General features: G+C 35.5%; 1 protein-coding gene across 3 annotated transcripts in view; it reads right to left on the bottom strand.

Annotated features, from left to right (window-relative positions):
- The window catches only part of plxnb2a.1 (plexin b2a, tandem duplicate 1), a 175,349-nt gene extending 158,308 nt beyond the window's left edge, over window positions 1-17,041 (bottom strand). For all 3 annotated transcript variants that reach the window (XM_009300284.4, XM_009300283.4, XM_073946285.1), the window contains exon 1: window positions 16,843-17,041. The gene's annotated coding sequence lies outside the window, so the exon portion shown is untranslated. The remainder of the gene's footprint in view (window positions 1-16,842) is intronic.
- Window positions 17,042-18,065: the final 1,024 nt, after the last annotated feature.

The raw sequence follows: 18,065 nt of genomic DNA on the forward strand, positions 1-18,065 counted from the left end.
GAAAGAAAATTCCAGTCAAGAGTTTCCCTTCCGTCAGCACGCAGAGATAAAATCATCTGTGTCCATGACATTCAGGCCTGCTGTGACTCAATCTCCTCAATACTTCACGATCTGACAGCTAAGGTTTAAATGACCTTCGTCTCCAGCTGTTATTCATGTGGGCTTCTTCCCCCACATTCCCCAAGATAAACAGATGAGAAGACACTTTTAAACAAACACTAATCCAGTCATTCCATGCTCGGAGTTATTAGCCTCTCTCGCAGTCAACAGAACTAAAAAAAATGTAAACTTTTCCATTCAAACGCACGTATCATCACGCTCCGAGCAGCCCGTTTCAGTAATTAATATTACTGATCCCAAGAAAAAAAGGGAAGAGGAAATATCCTACAGCTCTGGGCTATTGGCGCAGCACAGCAGGGCGAAATATTAGCAGTATTTTAAAGATGATAATTAAAATTAAAGCTCAGTGTGAGGAAATTGGACTGTTTGAGGATTAACAGCAGCACCGCTGATGCCCGTGGAGGAATTAAATCCTGCTGTGTCAATGTTATCGAGGAGCGATTCACCGGTACATATCACACACACAAAAGGCCAACTAACAGGTCTTTAAGCAGCTTTTCCATGAGGGTACAAAAAATAAAAAACAGACAAAAAGCTAAATACGCTTTCAAATGTTAACACACACCAGCAGCAAGACGAATAAAAGTAAACAAAAGTAGTCGTAGGGTCACTATAATATAGAAGACATCAGTCTTTGTGTGTTCAATATATAGCAATTATTTTTGGGGATAAATTATAAAATTATGGGCAAATTAAGGAAATACATATTACATATGACAAGATAGTACACTTATAAAAAGCAACTGATGCAACAAATATGGGGAGAAGTCTTATTAAAAAAAATAATAAAAATAAATGACAAAAAATATTGTAAACATACTGTTTAATGAAATAAAGAATATATTTCTTAATAATGTGTGGCAAACCATGAAAATAATGATAAATTATTAAACAAATTTAAGAAATTGAATGCCAAAATCGTAAACACCAAAATAAAATGAAGAGAAATTTTCTGAAAATGATTAAATAAATTAATAACATCCTTAATTTTTTTTTTTTAAATTATGAAAATAAATGACAAAAACACATTTACATAATGAAATAAAAGATGAACATAAATGACAAAATAATAATAAAGAAATAAAAAAATTAAAGTTAATTTTTAAATTATAGAAATTAACAATAAATGATAAAATACAAATGAATAATGAAATGATGAATTTTAAAAATATGAAAAAAACTACTGAATGAAACATGAAAATGAATCTTAGACATCATGACAGACAGATAAAATCAATCTTGGTTTAGAACTCCATCAAAGACTATAGAATACACAAGACATGTCATTCATATAGCTGTGAATATGAAAATCTGTCAATATGGCTAATGAAGCCCTGCCTACTAGTACAGGAGCCAATCATTAAACACTATAGATTGATGTTTCCCAGATGTGTGCTTTTACGACAGTTTTTGTGATCAACAAACACACTGGAATCTCAGCTAACCCTTGCTTTACAGGCATATGAAATATATCAACATAAAGCTTGGAATCCGTACTGAACAAATAACACTTAAAAAACAAAAGTTTTTTGGTTTTGTTGTCTGTATGAAACAAATGTGAGGTACAGTCAATCCAGTCAATTGCACATCACATGACAGCAATTACTCAAACACCCACAGACTTGTAAACAAAGAGTCGCTGTCATTTCTGGAGGAGATTCGCCATCAAGAACAAGTTGTGAATTACTTCTGACCAGCGCGATCTGACGAAGCATATCGACGATAATGTGTAACATGGTCATAAATAAGGTTGTTGTCGTGATCTTGTTTCTTTCGAGTACACATGCGGATTAGCCTGTTCAACCAGAAAAAAAAAAGCAGATTTTGTTTGATTTGAATGTTTAGAAACTAAGTTTATGGGACAGTGGTTTAATTTTATTAGTGATTTTAAATAATGTAAATGTAAATGTAAGCTTGGCAAACAGTTTTGAAGAATTAGACGTTTCCCCATTCAGACAGAATGCCTAAGCATACTGCACGGGAGGTTTCAAAGATGGCCGCTGAGTGAAGTGACTTGCCTTAGAGGGACTTTGTTCCAACATTATATGTGGCAATTTCAGTATAACTCTAAGAAAATCTCAGCAAGCTCACTATCACAAACAAGAGACTCCACATCAACTCAGAAAAGCTTCAAAATAAACTTTGGCAAAATCCAAAAAGATACCATTCTGAGTCCAAAATGATAAAGCACAAATGCATCCATTAATGTTTAAAATCGACTTCATAAAACTGGAAAAGCTACATACAAAAGCCCCTGTGAATCAGCCACACGTCAGTTCACATGGGCCTCATTTTTGGCCAGAGCCGAAGTCCATGGGACGCTTCCAAATGTTTGTGTGTATTCAAGATTTAGACCTACATGAGATGTGTTTATATAAACCGTGCGTGCCATTTTTGCACGGCTGCGGCTCCTGTTGGGTTCCTGCGCGGTTCATCCAGTCGCACCGTTACGCAATCGCATTCATCATCCAAAATCAGACGGAGCTAAATGCAGAAAAGCTTTGAAGTTCTGCAAATGAGAAGCACTTGACTGACATTAGGGCAGAGCTGAATGGATGCTGCCACCTCTCTCTGTCTCCTGGCAGACAGCGAGGAGAACATGTCCTTTTTTTTTTTCTCCTCGGGACGCTGAATGGAAAGCAAGCTGGAAGGGAGAACTCTGTTGGAGGGTCTTCCAAACAGCAATAGTTTCAATCTTGAAGGCCTCCTGAAACAGAGCGGGTCTGTGAGGACAAGCACCTTGTTCAATAACTGCTCAGTCAATGGACTTTTGTTAGGATTGTGTAACGTTGTAAAACCAGGGTCAAAGTCCTCATGTTTCGGCCTGAAAGAGATTTGGCGTTCATAGAAGCGTAACCTGACCCCGAGGAGCTCGCCGACTGAGTACAAAAAGCGATCGGGACGTTTTATTACTGGGCAAATGATAAACCTTAAAGGGTTAGTAAACCCTGAAGTGATTCTGTCACCTTCTACTAACCTGCATGTCAATCAAAAGTTTTGACTGTATATCTTTGAAAAGATTTTGAATGTAATCTAATGATAATGCATCTCTGGTTACCCTGTGTTGTAATTAGGGGTTTGTCTCCAGTGTAGTTTGTTTTGTAGAATGTAATATAATTGTAGAAAATCTAGTATTATTATCATGAAATCCTTTTTATTAATGTTTGGGTTCAAATCTTGAAATGTGTAAATGCCTTTTTTTAATCAAAAAGCTGCCTTGTTGGTTGGGATCTGGTGGTTATATAGCAAAAGGAGTAAGATTTTGTAACTATCTTTCAATAAATAATAACTCAAATCTATTGAAATTCAATCCGTTGAATTAAAAAACAAAATAAAACAAAATGTCTCTTTTGGATTTATATTTTGCTACCATTTTTCCTGCCAGTTATGGTTTCTGCTGGCACATCTAAAAAAAAAAAAAAATCTTTGGAGCATTGCCATTTTATTATGCATGGAAACATGAATATACCAAATGTGGAAACAAACAATGCCACTAGTTTCAACCACACGGGAGAAATGTGATATTGTATGCATCAAATTAATATTGAGTATTAGGATATAATTGCAACAATTTTGCCATTCAGTTATATTCCTTGTTGCTCATTTGCATATATTCTAAACATCTTTTCCTAGCAAATACAATAGAACATATTTATTTAGCCTACTTTGTTACTATGGCAGATATAAGCTACACTACTTGTTTGTTAACAGTTTCTGTATTTTGTGTTTGCATTAAGGAATGTTGATCTCTGCTCTATCATCTGTTGACGTAGAAAATTCAACTGTACAGTTAACAAAAGTGACTTTTAGTGGTTTGAAATAGTATAAATGTATAAGAATATATAACATATAAAAAAATAAGTGTGTAAAATAACAAAAACATATAAACAAAAACACCAACTCAGGAATTATATCACTTTAAACTATTAAAATGTTCATAAGTCACTTTTTCAAACTTTTCAAGGTTAAAAGTTGTTGGAAACAAGATTAAAGTCCCATAATGCAATCCAGAAGCATAAATAAATGGGGAAAATAAAAATATAAAATCACAGAATATGGAAAACTGCTTATTTATGGATATTTTTTACAGTGTATGATGATCTACAAAAACATTAAAGATAAAGTGGCTACAAATTTATGTGATGGTAATGCTTTTGTTAATAAAAATCATTTACGTCTGCATCCTCATCTCACTTTTCTGCTACTCTGCACTTCTAATACAACATTTGTTACATTAGTAGTAGTAGTAGTAGTAGTAGTAGTAGTAGTAGTAGTGGTGGTAGTAGAAGTAGTAGTAGTAGTAGTAGGTGCTGGTATCACCATCTGTAGAACTTCTCTCAAATGTTAGTCTGAAGCCCTGGATCATAGCATTGGGAATTTAACAAAACAGCACATTGTGAGCCTGTTTATTACCAGAGCATTTGACAGGAACCCAACAGTAATAACTGAGAAAATGGGACGTGCTCCTAACAATTTTCTCCTTTTTACTCATTAAAATAAGTCTAAACTCTGATATGGTTTTGTTTTTTTTTCTCTTTTTTTGATCTCCATCTTATATTATCTTTTGTTCCGAAGATAGACAAAAGTCTGGGGTTTTAACAACACAAGCGGAGTAAAATAAATGATAAAAGTGAATCAACTTTAATTTGAAATTCAATTATAATGCCTATAACAGCCTTATAATGGTGATCCTGATTATATCAGTATCTTCTTTTGGAGCTACAGATCACGGTGTTAAATACACTTTTCTAGGGCAACAAAGGTGGTGAATAGATGAATGAATGCGGCAATCAATCATCTTAATGGCCACTTGGGTTCATTATGAGCTTTTGTCCGACATTATCTATGAAAAAAAAGAGACAGCCAGACAGGACGACAGGTTGCCGGGTTCGCAGGGGGGCTCCATATGTGTTGTGAGACACGGTAGGAGATTTGGGGGAAGTGGCATTATATGTGTGTGTGTGTGTGTGTGTGTGTGTGTGTGTGTCCTCAGGAGACTTACAGCTGTCACTCAGAAGCAGAAGAAGTGTGATCTCACCGCATACACTCTTTGACACCTGCTGACACCACCCACATGTTTGGCCACACACTCACTTTTCCCAGTTTGACAGAAATATACACACCTGCCAAAACACCACACAAGGCCAGCTAATGGATCTGTGGTTGGTGACAGTCTCCTAAACAAAAGCGTTTAAAAGCAGAAAGGCCGTTCCATGTGAACCCTGAAATACACCAGAAACATTACTGTGACAATTCACTCAATCTCTCTCTCTCTCTCTCACTCTCTCTCTCTCTGCGTGATGCTGATACTGAGTTACTAATTAAAATCATCAACTAAATTTAGACACAATGGCTACCCTCTTACACACGCCAAAGTCACACTTACGGATGTGACAAGCATTGGTATATTAAAAAAAAAAACGCAGGCATGCCTGTTCACTGAGTCATTGTATTGAGGGCCATATGCAGATCCAGTTTGTCAGAAACTACACAACACAAGCAAAACAGAGGTGTTGATGAGTCTGACCTTTACACAGAGTCCAGAAAGCTTGACTTTTCTTTCTTTCCATGGCTCTTTGTAGTCTAAAAATTACCTTTAGGACGATGTTAAATGAGCTAATATAGGCATTTTTGTAAGCCTGTGAGACATTAGAGTTGGTGATATAAAATAATACAATATTCTTTAGGGGTGTAACAGATCACGGTTGATCCGTGATTCGTTCAGAAAACACACGTGACCTGCAGATTAATACACATGTCTTTACTTTACAGGGCTCACAACATTTCTAAATTCCTGGTAGCCCTTTGGGCAGACACTCTTCAGTTTTGGTAGCCCAAACAGAAAAATATTTAAAACCAGCATTCTGTCTTTCTTTTTTTTTTATTGTAGAAAAAAACGCTTGAATGCAGTCTGTCTTTTTAAAGCATGTGTGTCTGATCTGCAAGCGCTCTAGCACACACTTTCCATGTCTCACGTTACGTTTAAAACTTAGCTCAGGCTATTTCTGTATCTGAATCTTATGTCAGTGCGGTCTCTGAGTGAGCGACGAGCGTTTGTGTGCTTCAGTGCCGTGCATTCAGTACAGAACAAGTGATTAAACTGACAGAAACACTGGGTTATTTGGGAGGTAGTTGATAATATTGTGGGTTTTCTCCTTTATTATCAATTGGATTTATTGCTGCCGTATCAGGAGCACAGCACAAACATAATAACAGAAAACATAACAGAAAACTTTGTGAGAGAATGTAAAGGCATTGAAATATATTGGCCCACCGGGCAGCATGTAGATAGATGCAAGTAGCCCGACTAAAAAACAATAGCACTGGCACATTGGGCTCCCAGATTTTGCTTTACTAAATTTGTAGGGATCGCAGAGAGATCACCTCTTACATCATTCAAATCACATGTATAAGAGCATTTAGGCTTTCCTGCAAAATATACTAATGATGGAAGAAGTTGTGGTAGATTATTCGAGATAAGGTGGGTTTCTGAAGTGACTAAAGGGGTTTTCTGACATATGTTTAGCCTGCATAAATGCATACAGTGTAAGCTGCATGAATAATCATTAAAAGATCGGAATCTCAACACCCACAAAACGTGAATTATAAATGGTGATTTGCATAAATTTATTAGTCCTTCGAATCACTGCATTCAAATCTGTGTTTGAAAAATGCAAAAAAAAAAAAAAAAAAATCAAGAAAGAAATTCATTCTTTAGTTTACGAACTGTCAAATAAAACAGATTTACTGTTACAACAGTTTGTAGTTTAGATAGAACCACTGATGTTTATGGTAAAGATTAAAATCACCATGATATGCATTTGACTTGATGCTCAAAAATAAAAGATGCAGGCAGCAATTACTTTAGGTGGCCATCAAAAATATGCCACTCAAAAATGATACATTTAGCAATGAAACAAAGTTTTATGAGTGAACAACTGATTAATTTATAAAAAAAAATAAGACTAAAAATAAATATGGGTTGTACAAATTATAACGATAGATTTCTACATTTAGTGCCATCAGCAACAGTAGCAGTAACAGTGAATTTTTCACAGTACAATTCATTTTTATGCTGATTATTTCTACATTTTATTTTAATAAAATTACAGGTTATAAGTTCTGTCTGTTAAAACCAAAAGTTCCTTGCAGTACTGTATTTGTAATAAATAAAAAGCAAATTACATTTGTCTCATCCCCTTTTTGGCTGATACAAAAAATGGTCCAATGTAAATCAATGTAATCTGAACCATGAGATTTGTGATGTTACGCCACAACTTAGATCAGAAATGTGGATTTACAGCTGATATTTGAACATTTCTATTCTTAAATTGGTTCATAATCTCCTATCAGCCTTGGAAATAAGATGTTCAAAAAAAAGAGCCAAGGGGTTATGTATAAAGTTGAAGGCAAAAGTATTAATTACTTTAGTAAGGAAATTTTCACAATAAATCCCCAATAAATATATGTTTTTCATCTGAAGAAAGTCTTATTCATTTTCATTTTTGGCTTTTTTTATAATTATTATTCCACATAATTTGATTAGGGTCAATACTATTAGATTAGGCTCAATATAATGAAAAAAGATTCAATGGGGAAGCTACAAATCTATTACCGTTAACAGTATTATTAAATTATTTGTGGTTTAAAAAGTAACAACATTATTGTATTGTAACTATAAAAACCATATTAGCACCCATATCCATGATATATATATATGTTCATTTTAAGTACCTGCTTTAAATGTTCAAGCACTTTAAAGAAGGATAAGATCTGACTGGCTAATTATTGATTAATATTAAAATTAGGGCTGCACAATATATCGCTAGTGCATCACTATCGCAATGTTTGCATCCGCAATAGTCACATAGCAAGATTTGTAATGTTAGGTTGGGATTGTAGTTGACCAAAATCGACAGGACAAAACACATGAGATTTGTAGAGACTCTATAACCATTATAGAGTGAAAGTTAAAAAAAAAAAAAGCATGAGTTTTTAAGGGCTATGTGAACAATAAGGGTTTAAAGCATATAAGGAGAACATAAGGAGCACACAGTTTTAAAAAAAGACACATTCTATAGAATCATTAATATGATGAAGATTATATAATGCTCCTTTACATTTAATTTGCATACATTTTGATTGGATTAAATATCCAATACCAGCTGCTATCTATATGGCATCTATATTGTCCCATTTGCCAGTGTACTGTATTAGCATTAAATCAGCTGCAGTACTTTCTGGGTATCAGCTGTTGAAAACCTCATATTGATCGAGCACTAACTCAGAGCGATAAAGAGTAGAACTCTTTCAAAAAAAAAAGAAAAAAAAAAAAAAACCCAGATCTATGTCTTCTCAGTAGGGAAGGACACCTGTGCGGTTATCCATACACAAATCAATGACCGCCGAAGCATGAGACCGCATATAAACTACATTTAAGAGAAGCGCAGGCATAAATTCCCATGATCCTCCAACATAATATCTCTCACGATGAACATGAAACCGCCAGGCCAACAGTGTAAACGGAAGTCTGAAATAAACATAACCTTTGTCCCATGATAATGTGGAAAAGATATGTGAGAAACCAAATCTGCCTTCTTTAACCCCTGAAGATGTGAGCTAATGGGACACCATAACATGCCCTGACATGTCTCCATCTAACACTTCCTCTCCACCTCATTCCCAATAATTAAATATGATGCCCAAAAGCCACATTCGGAATTAGATAAAAGTGGAGAGAGAAATCGAGGTTGCATATTGTGGTGAAGCAGCGGCGGCGGCTTCTCGATAGACATCAGCCTTTGTGTGGCTTTTTCATTATTCTCAACACAACCTACTAGTGCAGATCCATTAGCGTGACATAGGCCTAAATTAGCGCCCATAGAAATCCATTAGCGTCACCGTATATGAGGAGCTCAAGTGCTTTTCTCAAACTGACAAGATGCTTTCTTCAATTGCAGGAAAAAAAGCTGACAGAGAAGGGCAACCTGCAATAGGCTGCTCTGGGGCATACACAATTGTAAAGGTTAACTGACCTTACCTCTAGATTCCTATTATTAGCATTGTGAGTGTTTATATTTTGAAATGTGATTCAAGTACATGAGCTGAAAACAAGTTTCTGTGTCGGATGATAACAAAGATTCAATTCACAATTAAAATGACCTTTTAAGTAATATTCTGCATTAAATAACACAGTAAAAGGTCACCATAACCCAGGCATGAACCATATTTGAGGTCTTATTGAGAGGTCACTGCTCTGAGTCAGATCTTTTCAATTAAATGGTTGATTGGTTCACAAAACCAGCCTAAATGCTTCGCTTACGAATCATTAAAAAGATTTTTAAAAGGTATAAACTTACAAATAGCTCACCCAAAAAAACAACACATATTCACTGGAAATTAGGCATGGGACGATAACCGTTTTAAAGAGTTTTAAAGTTTACCATGGTTTCAAAAAGTGTAGAATTTTCTGTTATACCATTCCTAAGGTAAATGTAAGATATTTTAATGTGTTTGTAATGAACAGAGCAGAAGTCAATGATTTATTTTAATTACTTAGCCCGACATGTTTACTGTTGCAAAATATTATAATTGTTTTCTAAAATAAAATGTATTTTGTTCAACGGGGGCAATTTATTTACCCAGACATTTAAAAAAAACTTATTTTAGAGCAGTAATCACAATACCATGAAACCGTGATACTTTTATCTAACGTTATCATACCGTCAAAAACTTATACCAGCCCATGCCTACTGGAAATATCTGAATGATAGTAGAGTAAATACAATGGTCTTTTAAATTCAAATTCTGCCACTGTTTTTGGCCCACATTAGCTTATAGATATCATGATTTATTTATTTTAATGCCATAGCAGCAACATTGGCTATATTCGTTGCAAACCCTATACTAAATATACACAAGATAAAACATGCAATCATATTGGTTTCTTAATAAAAATTCACTGTAAAAACAAAAACATACAAATAACAACACTGAAAAGTCATATACAATCTTTTAGTTTGTTTGATGATAAATATACTAAAATTCCTCCAGAACACCCTTTGAAACCCTTCCCTTCAAATATTTCAATAGCTATTCTTAAGATTAACATTTAAAAAAATACATTAAAAAAACAAATAAATAAACACCAGTTTTATAAACTAATTTCGAGAGGACCATGTGATCTGATTGATCGCAGCTGGTCTCTCATCTGTCATCAGCAATAATTCAATCAGATTGATTCAAGCCTTTAATAAATCAATAGACCGATTTCCCCCTATTACCTTATTTTCGTTTTGGAAGAATGCCCCCTTCCACCCCATCTCCTCCTTTTTCTCCTTTACCAGCAGGAGCTCGAGACCTACCTGATCTTGGACCCCTTATTGACCAGGAGGGGAACCCTGGGCTCAATTATCTCCGAGCTCAGGGTTCTCTCCCAAAACCAAACCTGCTAACATTGTCAAACAATATCTAAGTGCGAACTCTTGAAAGTTTATTTTGATATGACTGGAAAGGTAAAGCTATACATTAAAGTTAAATCTGCACTGTAAAAATGCAGAAATCCAACAAGTTAACATAACTAATTTAAGTAGATTGAACATAAAACATTAGTAGGCATTTCTGTGTGGAGTTTGCATGTTCTCCTCATGTTCGCCCGGGTTTCCTCCAGGTGCTCCAGTTTCCCCCAGTCCAATAACATGTGGTATAGGTAAATTGAATAAGCTAAAATTGGCCATAATGCATGGCCATTGTAAATGTATGTGTGTGAATGCAAGAGTGTATGGGTGTTTCCCAGTGTTGGGTTGCAGTTGAAAAGGCATCCGCTGCGTAAAACATATGCTGGATAAGTTGGTGGTTCATTCCACTGTGGCGACCCCTGATTAATAAAGGGACTGAGCCGAAAATTAAATGAATGAATGAATGAATGAACGAACGAACATGAAACAATTAAGTTTCACCCAAAAAACCTCCAGAAATGTGTTGATTCAGCTCATTTTAAATTAGTAGTTTGAACAAGCAGCAATATAACTTGAGTGTAACAGTGACTACAGCAAATAAACAACAACTAATAATTCTTCTTCTGCAAATCCAGCACCAATACAGAATATCATAATGACAAAAATGACAGAGAGAAAGGCCATTGTGATTAGCTCATAAATGAGTGGGCTGCTCAGGAAGTGAGAGTGACTGAGTGAACATCAAGAACACAGATGGGCTTCTCCAAGAGGCCCAGCGAAGGACGAACAAGAACAACGAAACCACAAACACAGATTCAAACTGTACAACACACAGCCAACAGAAATCACACACAAACACCAATTAGTCAGCATTATCACTAGTATAACAATCAACACTCTAATAACGCCAACCAAAGAAACTGCTGAGACACAAGTCAGCGACACAAAGCAGGAAGACAGAGCCAGAGTTTCACATGATTATCCTGATTCTTTAATCAAGACTTACAGAATGTGAAGCCTACAAATACAAACACACAAAGTCCTCGGGAAGTGCATGAATGAGGCCACTGTGTATTGCCTGCGTGTTCCTCATCAAGAAACACAAATAAACACAGTCATTGCTCATAGAAGATGAAGAATAGAGGAAGAAAGAGGGGGTAAAAGAGTGCACTCACTCTCTCTGTTTTTGACCATTGATCTTTGACCTTGAGGGGGCCGGATGACTTCCTGCTCGAGCAGCCGGTTCGCTCTCGTAGAAAGGAATCCGAACTAAGTTTTGTGCCCATTTATGCGTATTCCATTATGAATAACAACACATTCAATAATAAACTGGCTTCCAGCTTCTGTTTTATTTCAGCAAATTACACTGTAAAAAAAAACATCTGTTTATTAACCGTTTACGTATTTTAAGTGTTTTCCATTTATTTACCGTTGTGTATTGCATTTTGGGTCTTTAATCTCTGCTTTGTCGATTTTTGATGCTGAAATTCAACCCTACAGTTTAACAAAGTGACTTTTATTGACATTTCAGTAGTTTAAAAACATTCAATTTAATTTAAATGAAATAATAATAAAATAGAGAGAAAAAAAGTGTAAAATAACAAAAAATGTACTGGCAGTTTACTACAAGGTTTTGTACCATAAAACAAAAACACCAACTCAGACAATATATCACTCTAAACTATTAAAAACATTAATAAAAGTCACTTTTAAAAAACTTTTTCATGTTAAAAATAGCTGGAAGACAGATAAAAATCCCATAATGCAACTCAAAAGCATAAACAAATAAGGAAAAATAAAAATATGAATTCAAAAATATGGAAATCTGCTAAATACAGTATTTTTTTACAGCATAGTTACTACTTGATTTTATTTTAATGTGACACACTAAGAAGTCAGGCAATAGAAAGTTAATTGTTAATAATACCCTTCAACTGAGCTAATATTCGTCTAATTATAGTCATCAAATCAGTGCAAGCACTCCAAAACTAATGCAATCACAAATCACTCCTGATATTTTTTTCACATCATTGGTGTAACTAGGGTTTAGGTTAACAAAGTGAGGATTAAAAGTGGATTTAAAGCGTTAAATCCACCCCAAAATGAAAAATCTGTCATCATTTACTCACCCTCAAGTTGGTCCAAACACACAAGACTTCTGTTTGTTTTTTAATAAAGACTGAATGAAATCAAACGTAAGAGACTTGTTTCACTCCAATAAATGTCTATTCAACCAAAACTCCTTCAATGCCTCAAAATGGTTTAAGAACTAAATACATTCTGAATTAAAAATGTTTATCTTATAATGCTACCCTGTCTCTTCAGAACGCTTTGATTAAACTGGTTGATTCACATGGATAATTCATCTCTTCTGAGTGAAAAAAGAAAGCTCTCAGATTTGATTTAAAATATTGCCATCTGTGTTTCAAAGATTTCTCATGGGTTTGGACAATTAAACTTTCGTTTTAGGGCAAACTAACCTCTTTATGCACAAGATACGAATAAAGAAATTTCCAAGAAACATTGTGCATTAGTACTAAATGCCATCTGGCGTCGCTTTCTCCATCTGAAATAACCATCCAGGTGAGCTTTTGAGCATAGCTGCCAATCTAATGCACTTGAAACTTCCAGGAAAAGATTCAGCAGTTTAGTAATGCTTTAACACATACCTTTAACTCATAAACAAACATTCAAAATGATGATCGGTTGTGTAACATTTGCAAGCACTTAACTTCAATACGATATAAACAACAACGCAGCCATCCAATTACAGAGGAGAGGGAAATTTGATTACCCCATTACAGTTGATTTTATCACAACAGCTTGTATAATATGAGAGCTGGGTGTAATTGGGAGAATAAACAAGCCAGGAGAAAATGAAATGAATGTAAGTGAAACTCTTCAGATGATGGCGTCAACAACAGAGATAGCTTTACACACACACACACACACAGGCTGTGACAAATGGTTCACGGACAATCGAACACAACATCCCATCATTAAACTTGGTTTTACATCCCTAAAGAGCATCTTAGGTGGGATTGCGGAAGCTATTCTATTAGTTGACTTTTTTCATCAACAGAACATCATAAAAGATTTTAATTGGAAATTCGTTGAAAATTAAAGCTAACTAAGACTTTTAAAGTCAAAATAAAAGTGCCGCTATTATGGATTTTGGAAAATTTCCTTTCATGCATGCAACACAGCTCTATGTGAATAACAACATACAGCTGAGGTTTAAATCAGAAAGTGTAATGTGTATAAACTCAACACAATCTCACGGCAATTCGTAACTTTTTCATTTAATGGCAAATTCGTACAATCTAATTCGTACATTTTAGTACGATTTGCTCATCCCCCAATGACGGTTGGGTTTAGGGGTGGGGTTAGATGCCACACCTCCTTTTTAAAATCGTACAATTTCTTACGACTGAACTTGTACGAATTCGTACGAATTAGCCACTAAACTGCCAATACATAAAATACTTACGTTTTCTCGTGAGATCAGGCTGACAAACTACAGTCATGGACTCTCAAAAACAAAGAGTCCATAATATGAATTGTCATGCATACGAATCATCAGCCATTTTTGTGACATCTAAACAAAACGTTGCCTACAAGTGTGCTTAAAAAGCTTGTATATTAAAGACAAATGCCTATTATAAGACAATTAAAGAGCTTTCTTAAGTTGCATAGATACCTGTTGTTGGGGACTCCCAAAACCAAACTATGGCCTTTCATAATTCATAATCAGGGCACTTCAATTCACATGGCATGACAATACATGTCTTATAAAGTAAAACTGCCAATATTTATAAACATAATCTGCAATTAGCCCTCTTGCATTGTTGTGGCATGTGTATTATAAGCAGTGATTAAATTTGTTTTTTGACTCTCAATCTGCATTCTAAGGGTCTTTTAACTTATGATAAACATCAACCACAGCACGGATGACCTGAAGGCCATTTTTTGGGTGAACTAGCCCTTTAAGACAGCATATGTCTGGCATCAGCACAGTGTTAGGAGCAAACATCCTGCTACAAAAAGCAAACAGAGAAGGAAAACAGTTTGAGTTATCAACAACCAGGGGCGCCTCCAAGGGGTGGCCAGGGGTGGCCACGGCCACCCCTCGGTAAACTCTGGCCACCCCTGTGGCCACCCCTTTGGCCACCCCAAAATAATTTTGCGGTTGACATTATTGATTTAAATGAACTTATAAATTCCCAATATTTAGATAAATAAATAAATACATAAATAAATAAATAAAATGCAGTCACTAAATTATTGTTGGTGTTACTGACGTAGCTCTCCCCCTCTGGTTCAATGCTGGTGAAAGCAAACTGACGCATGCGCGCGGAAAACCATTCCCGCGCGCCTCACGCACTCCTGTGTGAATCCCGGTTGGTTGTTTGCATGCACGCCGACATAATAGGCACCGCTCATGCGCCGTGAAACCGGAGTAGCAGCCTTTTGTGCAGAAGTGTCGGCACGCAGCGAGTTTTGAAAGTCGTTTAAAGTTTATATAATATGATGATGATGATGATGATGATGATGATGTTACTTTCACTAAGCATGCCTTTAAAGCAGAAAGGAGGGATAATGAGTCAGGGAGGTAAGACTTCATAACATGATTTCTCAGCCATGATCTGGTCTAAGACCACAGATAATTCTATAATACATTTTTTGTATTCTTTAGAATTGTCATAATTAATTTTCATGTAAAAGGTTTCTTAAGTGATGTTGGCATATCACTCCAGTTGTTGTTTTCCAGTAATATTTAGGACTGATTTCTGTTATTTATTTAGAATAATAATTGTATATTAATATTAATTGTATTTATTTAGAATAAATATAAATAAATTGTTATATTTATTGAATAACAAATCTAACAATTCAAGAGAGGTGGGGGTGTATAGGGTGGTTCGCCCAGGGTGTCATTTAAACTAGAACCGCCACTACCCTCCCCGATCGTCCTTGACAGCACGCACACACCTTCAATAGACAGCAATGGATATTTAATATTTACCTTAAGCTACAGTATATCAATAGAAGAAGCTGCATTAATAAAATGGTTCAAAAAGCAATATGGATAAATAATATTATTAGGTATAGTGAGTGTGTATAGTAATGCCTTTTGTTCAGTTTGTTCATTTGTTTGGGTAATTAATAAACTCATTATTCTTTCATTCATTTTCTTTTCGGCTTAGTCCCTTTATTAATCCAGGGTCACCACAGCAGAATGAACCGCCAACTTATCTAGCACATTTTTACACAGCGGATGCCCTTCCAGCTGCAACCCATCACTGGGAATAATAAACTCATTAATCTTCATTAATTTTAGACATGGCATATCTCGTATGATGTACAATAAAGGCACGTAAAAAAAGAAGTCATTTATACAGTATATGAAAAGTGTTTTTAAACTAAACATAGATTTTTATTTGGTTTGCACATGTATTTGCTGAATTATTTCAAAGAATAAATTGCAATATTTCAAGTAGAATTAATTAAATGAATAAAACTACATTATTTCGTTTACCAGAAACAAAAATATAACATTACACTGAATTCATTATTTTTTTTTGTGTGCCACCCCAAGATTTGGTGCGGCCTCTTCTGGCCACCCCTAAGAAAATTTTCTGGGGGCGCCACTGTCAACAACATGCAAACATGTGTAAAACCCGAAAATCCTGTTTCTGCAAGACCTCAAGGAATTGGAGGCAAATCTGGTTTATAAACCCTGAACAGAAGCCAACATGACACTCGCAAAAAAAGTATCATGTTTTTTTGACAATCCAAAAGCATAATCATATGTATTATGACCATACAAATACCAAAGAATGTCGCGTTTTACGCACGCGGTAAATTCGGGTAAACGATTTAATCGACTTCGTTTATCTTTGCACATTCTCGCGACTCCCACGCGTGATTTATCGCTTATTTACATATTTAAACAATCAACTGATAGCTAAAACAATGCCTTGCAAAAGTTGCACGTCAATAACACTCTAGGTTTGTTTGTTATACGCGTAACTAAGCTTCTAACGCGGTGACCGCGAGTCCACTTTTCCCAAATCACTGCTTCAATCTGCTTTAATTTGAAAGAATGTCACAAATGTAGCGATAACAGCAAAAGTGTGAAGGAGAAAAGCGCGAGACTAAAGAAATTGAGCTGTTTATATGTTAGTTTGAAACGTTTACAAACACTAGCGAAGGAGAAATGTAAACCACGCATCTTAAAACAAACTGAAAGTTCAACACTCACCTTTCCGAGAAACAACTCGCGACGGCGGATCAAGATTTCTTGTCCTTTAAACTGCAAGAGTCCGATCGCAATGAAAGCTTTACATTATTCGTCTCCCAAAAAAACAAGATCGCCGAAGCTGGCGGAAAAAAATAAAAGCGTATTCCTTGAGAAAAGCCGGGGAGGCAGTTCACTTTGTTAGGGAAATCCGAGGAACTATGGGCGATGTTGGGAATCCAGTCGTCGAAAACAATTCCTGTCCTTTTTCCACGCCCTGTAGGCTGAGCTTCAGAAAGCCGCCAGGTGCGCGTGAAGTGTGGACGTTCACGAGTACCTGTGTGAGTTTTTGAGTGATTTCGGAGAAGCAGAAGAGCCCGCGGCTGATGTTTGAGGACACTGGACTCATCTGGACCTGCCCGACTGACCAGAGGGAGCACTCGAGCGCGCTCTCGCCTTCACGCGCGCTCCTTGCTGTTAACACTGCTCTCTCTCTCTCTCTCTCTCTCTCTCTCTCTCTCTCTCTCTCTCTCTCTCTCTCTCTCTCTCTCTCTCTCTCTCTCTTTAAATTCAAGTTTTATTAGTGGCGTAATTTTGCATGTTATGTTGGCAACGCTCCAATCCAATGATAAAATATCATAAAAAATGAAATAAATATATAATAATAATAATAATAATAATAATAACAATGAATATTCTATTTAATATCATATTAATATAATTTAATGGTGGTGCAGTGGGTAGCACAATCGCCTGGGTCAGTTGGTGTTTGTGTGGAGTTTGTATGTTCTCCCTATGTTTGCATGGGTTTCCTTTGGGTGCTCCGGTTTTCCCCACAAGTCCAAAGACATGGTATAGGTGAATTGGATAAGCTAAATTGTCTGTAGTGTATGTATATAAGGATGTTTCCCAGTGATGGGTTACAGCTGAAAGGGCATCCACTGCACAAATCCTATGCTGGATAAGTTAGTGATTCATTCCGCTGTGGTGATCCCAGATTAATAAAATGACTAAAAAGCCAAAAAGAAAATAAATGAATGAAATTTTAATGTCACTGTATATATATATATATATATATATATATATATATATATATATATATATATATATATATATATATATATATATATATATATATATATATATATATATATATATATTACAATTTCAATAAACAGTAATAAAATATAATAAGAATACTGGCCTAATTTAATAAAATATTAGATTCAGAAGACATAAAAATGGTA

The sequence above is a fragment of the Danio rerio genome, chromosome 4, assembly GCF_049306965.1.
Source record: "Danio rerio strain Tuebingen ecotype United States chromosome 4, GRCz12tu, whole genome shotgun sequence".
In the NCBI taxonomy this organism is placed as follows: domain Eukaryota; kingdom Metazoa; phylum Chordata; class Actinopteri; order Cypriniformes; family Danionidae; genus Danio; species Danio rerio.